We start from the raw sequence: 13,140 nt of genomic DNA, 5'->3' as shown, positions 1-13,140 counted from the left end.
TTTTCTTTTTGTTTTTAATAATTTTTTTTTCATTTCAGTTTCTTAACAATTCTCCAGAAGCGCACACCTTTAGTCTTAACAAGAGGGGGGCAGAGACAGGTGGATCTCTGAGTTTGAAGCCAGCCTGGTCTACAGAGAAAGTTCCAAAATAGCTAGGACTACACAGAGAAACCTTGTCTTGCAAAACCAAAATGAGAAGAGAAAAGAAAGCCTAGCATATTTCACAGGCAGTGAAAAACAAACTCATTTCAAGAGTAGCTGGTGAGTATTTTTTTAATATTGAAATATTAAGGTTTTGTAGTTCAATGAAAGTATAGTAAATTCTAACATTATTACAGAACAGAAAAAAAAAGAAAAATGCAGGATAAAGAAGAGAGGCAATGTTCAGATCAAAGAGTTAAATATGGACACACGCAACACAGACACCTGTCAAATTAAAAGTTCGAGAACTAGCCGGGCGGTGGTGGCGCACGCCTTTAATCCCAGCACTCGGGAGGCAGAGCCAGGCGGATCTCTGTGAGTTCGAGGCCAGCCTGGTCTCCAAAGCGAGTTCCAGGAAAGGCGCAAAGCTACACAGAGAAACCCTGTCTCAAAAAACCAAAAAAATAAAATAAAAATAAAATAAATAAATAAAAAAAAAAAAAAAAAAAAAAAAAAAAAAAAAAAAAAGTTCGAGAACTGCTCCTAGGACGCAAGAGCAGAAACTCCTGAACTCCAAAAGCAACTGTCAGAGTAAAAGGAAAAAGTAGGAAAAGGGTTGGAATATCCGTGGTCCCCAAAGTCCAGGGTAGGAAAAGGGTTGGAACATCCGTGGTCCCCAAAGTCCAGGGTAGGAAAAGGGTTGGAACATCCGTGGTCCCCAAAGTCCAGGGTAGGAAAAGGGTTGGAACATCCGTGGTCCCCAAAGTCCAGGGTAGAAAAAGGGTTGGAACATCCGTGGTCCCCAAAGTCCAGGGTAGAAAACAGATTGGAACATCCGTGGTCCCCAAAGTCCAGAGTGAGGGGGAGAAGCAGCAGTGAGAAAGCAGACCGCCTCCTGCCAAGCTAAAAGTAAAGGGAAAGACTCTAATGGGTGGCGTTAAAAATGAAGCCAGCACTCGGGAGGCAGAGCCAGGCGGATCTGTGTGAGTCTACAGCGTGAGATCCAGGAAAGGCACAAAGCTACACAGAGAAACCCTGTCAAAAAAAAAAAAAAGAAGAAGAAGCCTGGAAAGTCTCCAAAGAAAGCAGGGGGAACTGGACATGGTGGTGCATGCCTTTGATCCTGACACTCAGGAGTTAGAGGCAGGCAGATCGCTGTTAAACTCCAGGACAGCCAAGGCTACATAGTGAGACCCTGTCTCAATAAAATCCAAGAGGTGTAGCATTAAGATTGGGATTAGACAATGCAGAAATGTTTCAGCTGCTTCACAACCACAGCTCTTTTAAGGGGATTTCTTATTTTTCCTGAAATAGAATTCTTCTCCATAGAAGAGAAGGATGCTGGTAAAATAAAAATCGGCTATCTCCTAAAAGCAAAAGGGAAGCATAAGAAAAAAATTAAAGAGCAACATAAAGTGAGAGGAAAGTTTAGACTATCGAGAGTATTGTCCAAGTAAGTACCCTGTCATAGGCAACCTGACAACATTCCAGGTTTGCAGGACTTGAGGACCAGGGTCTCATACAGACAAGACTGACCTCAAACTTGCTGAGTATTAAAGTCTGGCCTTTAACTCCTGATTATACTTCTGCCCCAACCCCCCCCCATGCTAGAACTGCAGACACATGCCACCTATCTGTTAAGAGACTCTGTTTCCACTGCCACTAACCTCCCTCCTCACCCTCCCACCCCCAAAATAAAAGACACTATCATGCCTCCCAGGAGTTCTTGATTGGATTGGAGAGATAGGTATATACATTATAGGGAGGGAGGGAGGGAGGGAGGGAGGGAGGGAAGTAGATGTATAGATAAGTAGGTAGACAGGCAGGCAGACAGACAGACAGATAATAGACACAAGTGCAGTATGACAGGCCCATAGGGTCAAGGAAATTGGCTCAAACCAGTTGCCAAGGCATGCACATAATGTACTTCCTTATGAACCAACTTGGAGTCTGCCTGAGGGCCTAGCAACAGGCGCTGTCAGAGGTTCTGATCATCCCTAGCTGATGAGGGGCGACCATGCAATGTCACCAGATTGGGACACAGCTTGGGTGCCCGGAGGAGGCTATATAAGGCCTTCCCCATTACTGAATAAATGAGTCTGCTGTTTGCCTTCACCTGACTCCCTCTCAGTGTCTGTGTCATTGATACCGCGCCTTCTCACCCCTTCCCCGGAGGGAACCATTAGGATCCAGCAACACACAAGGAAAGTGAAGACAATAACTTGGTATGAGAACCTAAGGCGTGGAAGAGGTGGGAAGGGAAGGAGAGCCTCACAAGACTGCCTTTGTGTGGGTGGACTGCATCTCAAACAGTTTCCATGGGGCTGAGATCATGAAAAACTTTTTTTTCTTCCATCAAAGGTAGTTACTTCAGCAGAGGCTCATATTCCCTGAGCCTTCCCCTTCTCCTTTGTGGGGTTTAGCAATCAATCAGATTGTGAAGTCAAGCTCCCACTCACGGTGTGAGACGAAGTCACTAACAACATTACAAATGAAAGACAGAATTCTGCCGAATTGGCCAAGTACTCTTGTTAGCCTAGTTTGGATTCTGGCACACCCTTTTTGCAAAAAGAAATTGCTTTGCCCAGCTACTTTCTCTTTGTTTGTGTGTTTCGTTGTGTGACACTGAGATTCTCCATTAGTTTCTAACAGGGGTGAGGAGGGCGCCCGCGGAGAGACCTGGAGATGAGGATGGCGCTGCTGTGTTCACTGACTGGCAATCACTGTCGTCGTTTCACATCCTCACTTGGGAAGAGGGCTCAACAACCAGCTGAAGTTGGGCCCATCCTGGTGCACAAGTTCAGTAACTGTGGGCACCCTAAGAAGGTTTCCACAGCACAGCAGATTATACTCAGCATGTATTCTAAAACTCCAGACAAACGAAGCACAGGATTCTATTGTAAATGGAGCCATGGCTATTTTGTAATCATTTACACCTTCAGAGTGCCTGACACCAGACAGGAAAAACAAACAAACCAGATTACACATTTAGAGATTCCTTGCTGCCTTGGCTTGAGGAACACCAAGGAGTTCTGCTGTGTAGAAGGTGTGTGGAGTCAGGCAGTTGCTGTAGAAGAAAGTGTTCTCTGAAGAGTGCCCGTCAAGTGGAGCTCAGTCTCATCTCTAGCCCACGCTGCAGAGCAAATGGTATATGCTAATTTTTAAATGAATAAGTCTTCCTACTTTAGTTTGGTGATGACTGGGTGGTTAAGACACTGGACTTTGAGTCAATGGGGCTCCCCATGCAGGTTCAGGTTCAAGTTCTGCTTACAGCTACATATTCCTGTTCGATTTCTGCAAAATATTCAGTGGTCTGGTGGTAGGATCAGCACCCTACCCTGACAAATCTTTTACAACCTGAAATCATGCAGGGACCACCCAGGAGCTGAATTCTATTTTATATGTAAGTGCCTTTAGTTATTTCTTTGAGTTATAATACTACTTTACAATAAATGTATCCATGGTGATTAATGACACTTTTTATGTGTTTGGACACAGGGAAAGACTCTGATCAATATCTTCTGAAATGTATGGAAAGACACCTCACCTTTTCAATAATTACATTCCTGACAACAGAACTGCCCAGTGGTGACTGGTGCCTGATCAGCATCCATTCAGCTCTAAAGCAGGAAATTCAGTATGGGCACACGACTCGGCTGAACCAACGAAACAGCTCAAAACTGGTCACAGAAAAGAGATATAAACACAGGTCTGAAGAAATTAATCTTCTCCTTAAAGCATAACTAATACCTCAGAGATAAAAAGTGGTCTTTATAAAATTAGGAAGGGCACTCTGCCAGGGTAGAAGAGGTCTAAAAAGAGAGAAATACATAATATGGCATATGTTCTTTCATATGCAGAATCTATATGTAAATTCCATGTATGTGTGCATGTTAATGCACCAAAGGAGAAGGTCTTTCTGGGGAGGAAGGACGTCATTGAGGGAGAAAGAGTGACAATGGGCAAGGTACAATGATACGTGTTTTAAAAAGTCATTATTGAATAAGCTAACAAAATTAATTTTAAAAATTAAAATTGGCCCTTGCTTCCAATAAACAACTTTGCGTGGAAATTTGTAGGCAAATAAATCATGATCTCCTAACTGCATGCTGTGTTCCCACCCCTCAACCCTGATATGGCTCTGAGTTGTGTTACTGCCTAGATAGAATTTTCTAGTTGCTGCAGCACAGCAAAGTCCTTGAACAGCCCTGGAAGGCACTTAGGGTGCGGGTCAGTTGCGCGATGAACAGTGTTTCTGACTACGAATCCGGAGGTTCCAGACGGGACTTCTAGCTGCTTCGGTTAGCTTGTTTCTCTTCTGAATGTGTTCGTTCAAATTCATGTAGAAGCAATTCGTAGTATCCAAGCGCCTAAGCTTTCGGGATCTGTGAAGTTATTTTCTGTGTCTGTACGCTACTTCCGAAGCAGTTAAGCACCCTTATTCTGAGAACTTTTCCTTCTGCTTTCTAGCTCTTCCTAATTCGAGGAGTCAGAAGAAATGCTTTACAACCAGAGGGGCATGTAAACAGAAAGAGGACAAAGACCAGGAGGAGGAGGTCCAAGGGGTGTGTGTGTGTGTGTGTGTGTGTGTGTGTGTGTGTGTGTGTGTGTGTGTGTGTGTGTGTCGCGGGGTTGGGGAGGAGGGGGCAAGAGAGTAACAAAAAGTGCAGGATCTGAAAAGCATTTGGAGGGAGGAAGAGAATCAGCAAGGGAGGGAACCCGGGAGGGCAAGTGGGAGAATTACATCAAAGTATTCGAAGTGTAATGATATATGTATGAAAATGCCACAAGGAAACTTACCGCTTTGCATACTAACTTAAAAATAATACAAATTACATTAAATAAACACCCTAAAGGAGAGGCCGGGTTGCAGGCCAGCAATGCCAACGTTTGGGAGGCGGAGGCAGAAGAATCGCTAATTTCAAGGCTCGATCTCAACAAACAAATAAGCTATATAAAGAACTCTTTCCAGTCTGGCTTCATCAATACTTTTTCCTGCCGAAAGAGTTCTCACTTAAGGAGTCAGTCACTCCTTCCCCCCGCACAGCTCATTCTCTGGAAACGGCCACTGCAAAAAGGAAGGGCCATCTCCCTAAGGAGTGTTGATACAAGCCCGGCTGTGGGGACGCGAGGCACTGGCGGTGTGGCCGCAGTGGAGCCCTCGAGACTGTGTTTGGCCACCGACCTGGTCGACCTCGCGGGTCCCCATCCTTGGCCCTCAGCTCCGCGATCTTATGCAGAGATGGGCACAGGTTAAAACACAAGAACTCCCCAGGGAGGGAGAGAGGAGGGAGTGAGGCGAGAGCTCGAAAAGGAAGCCTTAGAGTGCGCACCTAAAGTGAGAAGATTTTATTTTTTCTGCTTCAGGCACAGTGGAGAAGGATGCTGAGGTTGCTGTGAAGTGGGGAGAATTTTCTGAAGTTATACCAAGAGCATCTTAGTTTGGGCATGGATTTGCTGTCTTCCCTCCCACAGAGGATTTGGGGATGACTAATGTACCAGAGGTTAGGCGAAGGACGCTAAGCGCTGCCTCCGGCGGACAGCTCCGTGTTCCGGTCCCTGATCCGGTGCGGGCTCAGGAACGATGCATTTGATGGGCCCTGCACTAAGATTCAACCCAGAAGCGGCCATTCGCACCCCACGAGGCAGCCGAGAGCACGCATTAACTCTTGGAGAGTCTGCTTAGATGAGGCTGTGCAAGCGACACTAACACCAGAGAAAGAGCGGGGCACAGGGGAGTCCCGGCGATTCTGCACCTCGGCTGAGTCTTTGTGAGGCAGACGCGTCGCTGAGTCTGAAGTCCAGAGGAGCCCACAGGACCCTGCAGACCGCATCAGCCCAGCCGGCCTCCAGCTAGCTCCGGCCACGTCTACAGCTACCGAGATCTTCCCGAGAGCCGCCTGGAAGCCTCACCTAGGCGGGCTTTATCTACCCCGTGTTTATTTACCCCAGAAAAATAAAAAAGGTAAGCCCGGCTGAGAGGCTGAAGCAGAAGGATCAGGAGTTCAAAGATAGACTTTGCTTTGGATACCCAGCCAGTTCAAGACCAGTCCTAGCTACGTGAGACCCTGTCCTAAAAATTAAAAAAATAAGTGAATAAATAAATTTTAAAAATTAAACATAAACAACCGTTTCTTGGTGCTATTATTGCCTCTCACCAACTCACTCACTATCCTGAGTCTGCTCCCCTCTCTATATTGAAAAAAAGAGAATTTGTACCTTCTCCTGATTCCCTCTAAAACTAACACCAGGAGTTCACAATGTAACTCAACCAAGATAGATCTTCCTCCCTCTGCCTCCCAAATGCGCGGACGCACGCCTGCAGTCACACGTGGCTTTTCTTTTCTCTAGAACCCAGCGATCAGCCTTTAAGTAGCGGAACAGAGGTGAAGAGAGAGGCACAAAAACTGGCCCGTACGGGGATCGAACCCGCGACCTTGGCGTTATTAGCACCACGCTCTAACCAACTGAGCTAACCGGCCAGGCGTCTGTTTGTCCCTAAATGGAATGACATAAGGAGGTTGTGCACTTGTGCAATTAAAACTAAGTTCTCACCTTTTCCAAAGGAACCTTTAAAGCTATATTCACATATTTAAACAAGGGAATCTGGAATACTTCAGCATAAAATTCAGACCAAAAGTTTGAACAGTTGATGAGCTTTTCCTGAAAAAGCGCTCATGACCCGATGTCTCTTTCACTTTTCGGAGCCTGCCCGTCACTGGGCTGCAGATTGAAAACTTCTCAGTCGTCTGTTAATCATTACCTGTTTCTTTCAAGTTGGTTCAAAGCAAATACTCAGAGACCGGTGGGGTTGAGGAATGGATTCTCTATAGAGTCGCACACATTAGCGTCTAGGCTTGGAATTGGGGCTCCCACAGAGCACTGGGAACCGGGTGTGGCTTTCCTTCTCGGTACAACGAGGCCCAGGGAAACACGGTGGTGCTAGAGACTGAACTCAGAACTCAGTTTTTGGGGCCACTACCCTCTGAGCCACACTCCCTTCCTGAGTCATGTACATGCACTTAATAGCATCTACTTTCACACAAATAGGCATTGGTGTTTTTTTGTTTGTTGGTTTGTTTATTTTCTTATTTTCCTTCAGGGAATTACTGGAAACTGAGGAAGAACTTGGGTTCGCGGACACGAGAGGATTTTCAAAAACCTTTTTCCATGATAGCAGTAAAATTACACAATCCGCTGTCATATAATGGGGTCAGTCGTTCAGCTTTAGCAAAGTAACAGAGTCAAGCACAGTGGGTGTTTGAAAGCACATACTGTGTAAAACTAAATGCTTGCCGAAACCCGGGATCGAACCAGGGACCTTTAGATCTTCAGTCTAACGCTCTCCCAACTGAGCTATTTCGGCTTGCTACAGAGAGGTTAACGGGCCACGTCAGGAAGTTAGAGGGTCCCCGGGAGGAAGACCAGGAATGAAAAATCAATAAAAAGACTAAGAAAGAAAAGCGTCAAAAGCTGGAGCCAGGAGGACTGCAAGGTCCAAAGACCTAAGCCTGCGAGTTTATTAACAGCACAGGGTTTTTTGTTTTTGTTTTTGTTTTTAATCCATCCCTCAAACGGAGAAGCAGAAAACGAGCCAGGAAAGGGCACTAGACAGCAGAATTACAGGTGTGATGGTCTGGACACCAAGCCCAAACTCAAGGACAGAAGAAATGCCAGATGGTAAAGTCTCAAGAGCTTGTTAGCTGAGGGCCGGGTGGCACTTCTACTAGGGAAAGAATTGCGTGTCCCGTCTGCAGAAATCGTCAGTCTTTTATACAAATATTGCTGGGCACGTAAGAGCAAGCAAGCAGATTACAGGGGCCAATGAAAAGCAGCTAGCTTGCGCTAAACCACATTTTTTTTTTAAAGTTTAAAATAACAAACATGGTTCCAGGTGTGATCGGTTTAAACAACTTTTCTGAACAAATGTTCTCTCCTTCCTGTTCTGGGCCTTCCTCACAGCACATTGAACCTGTACGATTTAACTCTTGGGCTAGTGTTCCTTTTGAGACGGTTTTCTCCTAGATCACATCACAGGGAGCTCCAGATACTTCAGTTTCCCATTTAGCAAGGTACATTCTGGAATGGCAAACAAAACATTTTACATCTCAGTGTCTGGAACATTTGACCACATACATGCGGGGGTAATGACAAATGGCAGCCCCGCCGGAAATCCTGCCAATCCTTACCCAGCTTTGCCTGGCTTGATTCTGGCTAGGTGAGGGGCAAAATGCCCACACCCATCACCTCCGGGCAGTCTCCAGTCTAGCTTCCCAGCATTTCTGGATCAAACTTTTGTTTCTTCCTGTCTCCGTGTCTCTCCAGTCTTACCAGTTCTCTCTCCCTGTCCCTCTGTCTGTCTCTCTTCTTTCTTAGAAGCAAAATTGTCCTACTTGCCTGTAGTTCCTTTTATGGACGTTCCATTACAAAAATTGTGTTTGCTGAAAATATAATCTTCTGCTCACTTAAAGAATAATTGTGGAAAGGAGCTCTAAAAGGGGGGCTAGCAGGAAACACGTAACGGGTGAAGAGAGAGATACGTGAAAAACGGGGGGAGGGGTGTAAGTTGGGAAGGGGTGGGAGGTCAGTTCAGAAGATGGAAATCATGGGGATCAAATTATTTTATGTTTACCTAAAATTACCTACAATGTGTGTGTACGTGTGCGTGTGTGTGTTTAAACAAAGTTACAGCGCATGGGGTGATAATGATTCTCCCAAGAGCCATAAATTATCTAACAAAAACTCCAGCACCAGCTATGCGAAATCTCCTTCTGAGTTGTTGGTCGGGGAAATCTGAGAGACTCCCCAAACAATATAGGCCCTTGCTGTTGTCCTTGGTTGCCCTTCAGAGGCTGAAGATAAGTCCCTGTTGCTGAAGACAGATTCTATCTGATCTGACCCAAAAGCCTCCTTCTTTAGAACTTAGCTTCCAGGCGGGCAAGGGAGGAAGGCAATCAATAGTCCTTCCCAGCTGTGGTGCCTGTATTTTGGCAGTAACCAACAGCCTGACTTAAGACCCGCTCAGCTCCTGGAAAATTTTGTCTAGTACTGTAAACACGGCTGGTGAGGTCATTGATCTTAGACAACAACCTACTACCGCCACTTTCCTAAACCGCTATAATTCCTAAGTACATTCTAAATACTTAAACCACAGGTAAGTGTGCTCACTGCTCCCTCATCAAAGAAGCTTGTTTTTGCAGCAGACAGAAACCATTACAGCAAGCCACAACTGGTGAAAACGCAAAGAACAAGTGGCTGTGGGGTGCCCAACCACAATAAATGCGTTTATAGCACACAACCCCTACACCGAAGGCACAGGAACATTGTGGAGAGGGAGCAGAGAGATTGTAAGAGGCAGAGGACCAGGAAGGAAGTCTGCTGAAATCCAGATTGTGATGGAAACTACATCCACGGATTCTCGGCAATATACCTGGCTGCCTAAACAAGACCTGAACAATGACAACACCAGTTGATGTGCCTACATGGATGAGAGAAATCTCACTGGGTTCTACCCCTGGATAAAGGACTACAAGCATTTAAAGACTCATGAGAGAGGTAGACTTAGTCTTCCCCGGGGATGAGGCTCCTAATTATCCAATATAAAGTTGTCAGCCCTGAAAACATTAAACATATGAGCAACAACACTAAATGGATTCCGTAGACTGTATTTATATGATTATTCGTATGTGTGTGCATGTGTGTGTGTGTGTGTGTGTGTGTGTGTGTGTGTGTGTGTGTGTGTGTAAAACAATAATAATTAAAGAGAAAGAGGTCATGAATTCAAAAGGGAACTGGGACATAGGAAAGATTAAAAGGAAGAGGGGGAGGGGAAAGTGATGTAATTATATTTTAATTAAAAATAAAATAAATTTTAACACCAGGTGGTGGTGGCACATGCCTTTAATTCCAGCACTCAGGAGACAGAGGCAGGCGAATTTCAGAGTTTGGGGCCAGTCTGGTCTACAGCGCGAGTTCCCCAGAAACCCTGTCTCGAAAAACCAAAAATAAATAAATAAATAATAGTGTCAACAAAATTAAGGTTGTTTAAAAAGAGATAGAAAAAATACTTGAAAAGTTAGAAAATGGAGTAAAATACCCACTTTCAAAAGTATAATAGAAGGAGGGGAAAAGGCAGTGGAAAGATACATATCTATATATAGTTCCCAAGGAAGAGAACCGTGGTTCATGATTCAAAGCCTCCTGCTGCTCTGAGACTCTTCCCAGATTTTATGACATCATCTAAAATCATCTAATTGACCACCCAAAGATCCCTTTTTCATTTAAATTTCCTATTATACTGAGAATAAATTACAGAGTAAATCAGGTGGTGGTGATCCGTGCCCTTCATCCCAGCACTTGGAAGGCAGATGCAGGCAGATCTCTGAGTTCCAGGCCAGCATGATCTATGGAGTGAGTTCCAGCCAGAGCTGCACAGAGAAATCCTGCATGCATATATATATATATATATATATATATATATATATATATATATATATATGTGTGTGTGTGTGTGTGTGTGTGTGTGTATAAAATCTTGAATGTATGTACCACTTAATGAATTTTACAAGTTTATATCCCTGCATAACTATCAGTGAGCTCAAACTCTCTCTCATTTCATACCCTTCCAAAGGCAGCCACAGTCCTGAACCTTTTCATCATCTGTAGTAGCTGTTTTAATAACTTCGTATATATTGAGCCAAATGGAATCAGCATTCTTTGTGTCTGGCTATTTTTAACCAATATTGTCCCTGAGATTTGTGTTATCTATCTATTTTTGCTGTTTGTGTTTGTGTTTGTGTTGTTGTTCATTTTGTGGGTGTTGGTTTGTTTCAGACAGGCACTCAAGTTGCCTGGGCTAGCCTTGAATACCTACCTGTATGTGGAGGAGAAGGACCCTGAACTCCCAATCCTCCTTCTTTCCTAATGCTATAATTACAGGCTTGCTATGTTTATGACTGTGAAAACAGACTGTCCAAGCTAGTACAGGCCTGTGATGAAAATGAAAAACAACAACAAAAATAGTCCTTTCTCATCAACTTCACTTTACAGATCTGCTGTGTAGCAAGCTTTGTTATCAGCCGCCAGCTCACAAATAATGACATGGAGACTTATTAATTATGAAAGCTTGGCCTTAGCTTAGGCTTTTCCCACTAGCTCTTATAATTTAAACTAACCCATTTATATTAATTGAAAGTGGCTACTGAGGTTCAGGATGTTGGCCCACTAGGAGGCAACCTCCTGGTGAATAATTCTCAGTTAGGCAAGGCCCCTGAGACCACAGACCCTGGAATGTCCTTTGTTTCTGTTGCTATATTTCTCTGATATCTGACACGATTGAATTAGGTGTGGGGAAATTCCCCACTGCCTGTAAGGTAATATGTTTATCTCATGGAAACATCCCATTCTACTGGGCATTTTTACCTGCAAATTATTATGAAGATGACTTCCTCCCTAAGCTGTACCATCTAATTGATAATAATAATGCTGGCTTACACAGAGCTTTGATGAATAAAAGTAAATACAAGGATATGCTTCACAGCTAAAACCTATGAATTCCACCTAAGGAGCTGCTTTAGAGCATAGCTCAAGTTAATTATTAAGAAAAACAATGAGCCAGGCTGGCTCAAATTCTTTTCATCTTAATGCTAAGAAATGCAGTCACAGATTTTGGTGTGCATTATTAGCTGAAACAAAGCCTTGTAATAACTTCAGTTTAGATCAAATGTTTTGAAAATAGCTTTAAGATGAAAAAAAAAAAAAAACAGAAAACAATCCAGTGTCCACAAGGACACATACCTGAGTTAAGAAATACAAAGGAGCCCAACTGTTAAGGTTAGTTGATGATCAAAGGTGATGATTAACTCCTTATAACTCATTCTTGCCCTCAATCTCTTGGTATAAGAAACTACTGATAACACCCTAAAGATCTAAAGTACAACTGACTGACTATCTTTTATCTTTTATGTACAAAAATTCAGGTTTGTGATTCCTTTAAGATTCCTTATAAGATTAACTTTCAAGATAAACAGTAAAATGATTGATTCTTTCTTTGTAACAGCAGTATGAAGCTTGCCAGCAAAAGAATTGGCTGTGAAAAAATACTTTCTGTCTGTTCAAGTTCTGTTAATCTGTAATAAGTTACTTAGACATAAATGTATACTCTGTTTTTAATCATGTAAGGGAGATGAAAAACATTTTTACCTGTACTCTGTATGAACTTAGCAGAATCACTGTATGGGGTAGATATTAGAATGAACAGCCAGCCACTTAAGAATGGAAAATACACAAGGAGTCTGGATCTCATATGGTGTCTTGTTAACTTTAAATTTTTTAAATGTAATGTACCAAAACAATAGCTGCTGAGAGACACTGAATTATGAAAACTGCTAAATAAAACTAACCTATATATTTTTAAAATGTCTTAACTTCAAAATGGGAGTTGGGTGCTCGCTACGGCAGCACATATACTAAAATTGGAATGATACAGAGAAGATTAGCATGGCCCCTGCGCAAAGATAACACGCAAATTGGTGAAGCGTTCCATATTTTTATAAAATTAAAAAAAATGGGAGTTGGACAAAATGTTGTGTTGGGGGAGAGGTTATGCTTTTGTTTCCACAGGAAAAGAAAGACTGTGGATTCCTTCCAGATTAATAGAAATCAGATTTGACCCATGGGGAGACCTCCTGAGTATCTTGGCTACAGACATGGGAGAGAAAGCCAAAGAAGACTACAAAGACAGGTAACATGTAAGCTGATCACTTGACATGGGAACAGCTCTGAGATGAGATGAGACATGATAAATCTTGTTGACTACAGAGTCTTCATGACTTATTATTACATGGCACTCTTTCATATGGCAAGGATAGAGATTTATATTACAATTTGATTATACAGTCCAAATAGACTTGTAAAGTAAACAGATACCTCTTACCTGCTCAAACATAAAACAAAAAAAATCATCTTTAACTGACTATGCACACCGCACACTCCATACTT

At 43.3% G+C, this 13,140-nt stretch overlaps 3 non-coding genes across 3 annotated transcripts; 1 reads left to right on the top strand and 2 right to left on the bottom strand.

The window, feature by feature from the left end:
* Positions 1–6,549: 6,549 nt before the first annotated feature.
* Trnai-aau (transfer RNA isoleucine (anticodon AAU)) lies at positions 6,550–6,623 on the bottom strand. Its single transcript has one exon. It is a non-coding gene; the product is annotated as a tRNA-Ile (tRNA).
* Positions 6,624–7,434: 811 nt separating this feature from the next.
* Trnaf-gaa (transfer RNA phenylalanine (anticodon GAA)) lies at positions 7,435–7,507 on the bottom strand. The gene has a single exon. It is a non-coding gene; the product is annotated as a tRNA-Phe (tRNA).
* Positions 7,508–12,584: 5,077 nt separating this feature from the next.
* Positions 12,585–12,691, top strand: LOC128104789 (U6 spliceosomal RNA). Its single transcript, XR_008216095.1, has one exon. It is a non-coding gene; the product is annotated as a U6 spliceosomal RNA (small nuclear RNA).
* Positions 12,692–13,140: the final 449 nt, after the last annotated feature.

Source organism: Peromyscus californicus, unplaced genomic scaffold, assembly GCF_007827085.1.
Source record: "Peromyscus californicus insignis strain IS unplaced genomic scaffold, ASM782708v3 Scaffold_8__1_contigs__length_139910024, whole genome shotgun sequence".
Lineage (NCBI taxonomy): Eukaryota > Metazoa > Chordata > Mammalia > Rodentia > Cricetidae > Peromyscus > Peromyscus californicus.
Note: the sequence above shows the minus strand (reverse complement) of the source record. Positions and strands in the feature narration are given on the sequence as shown.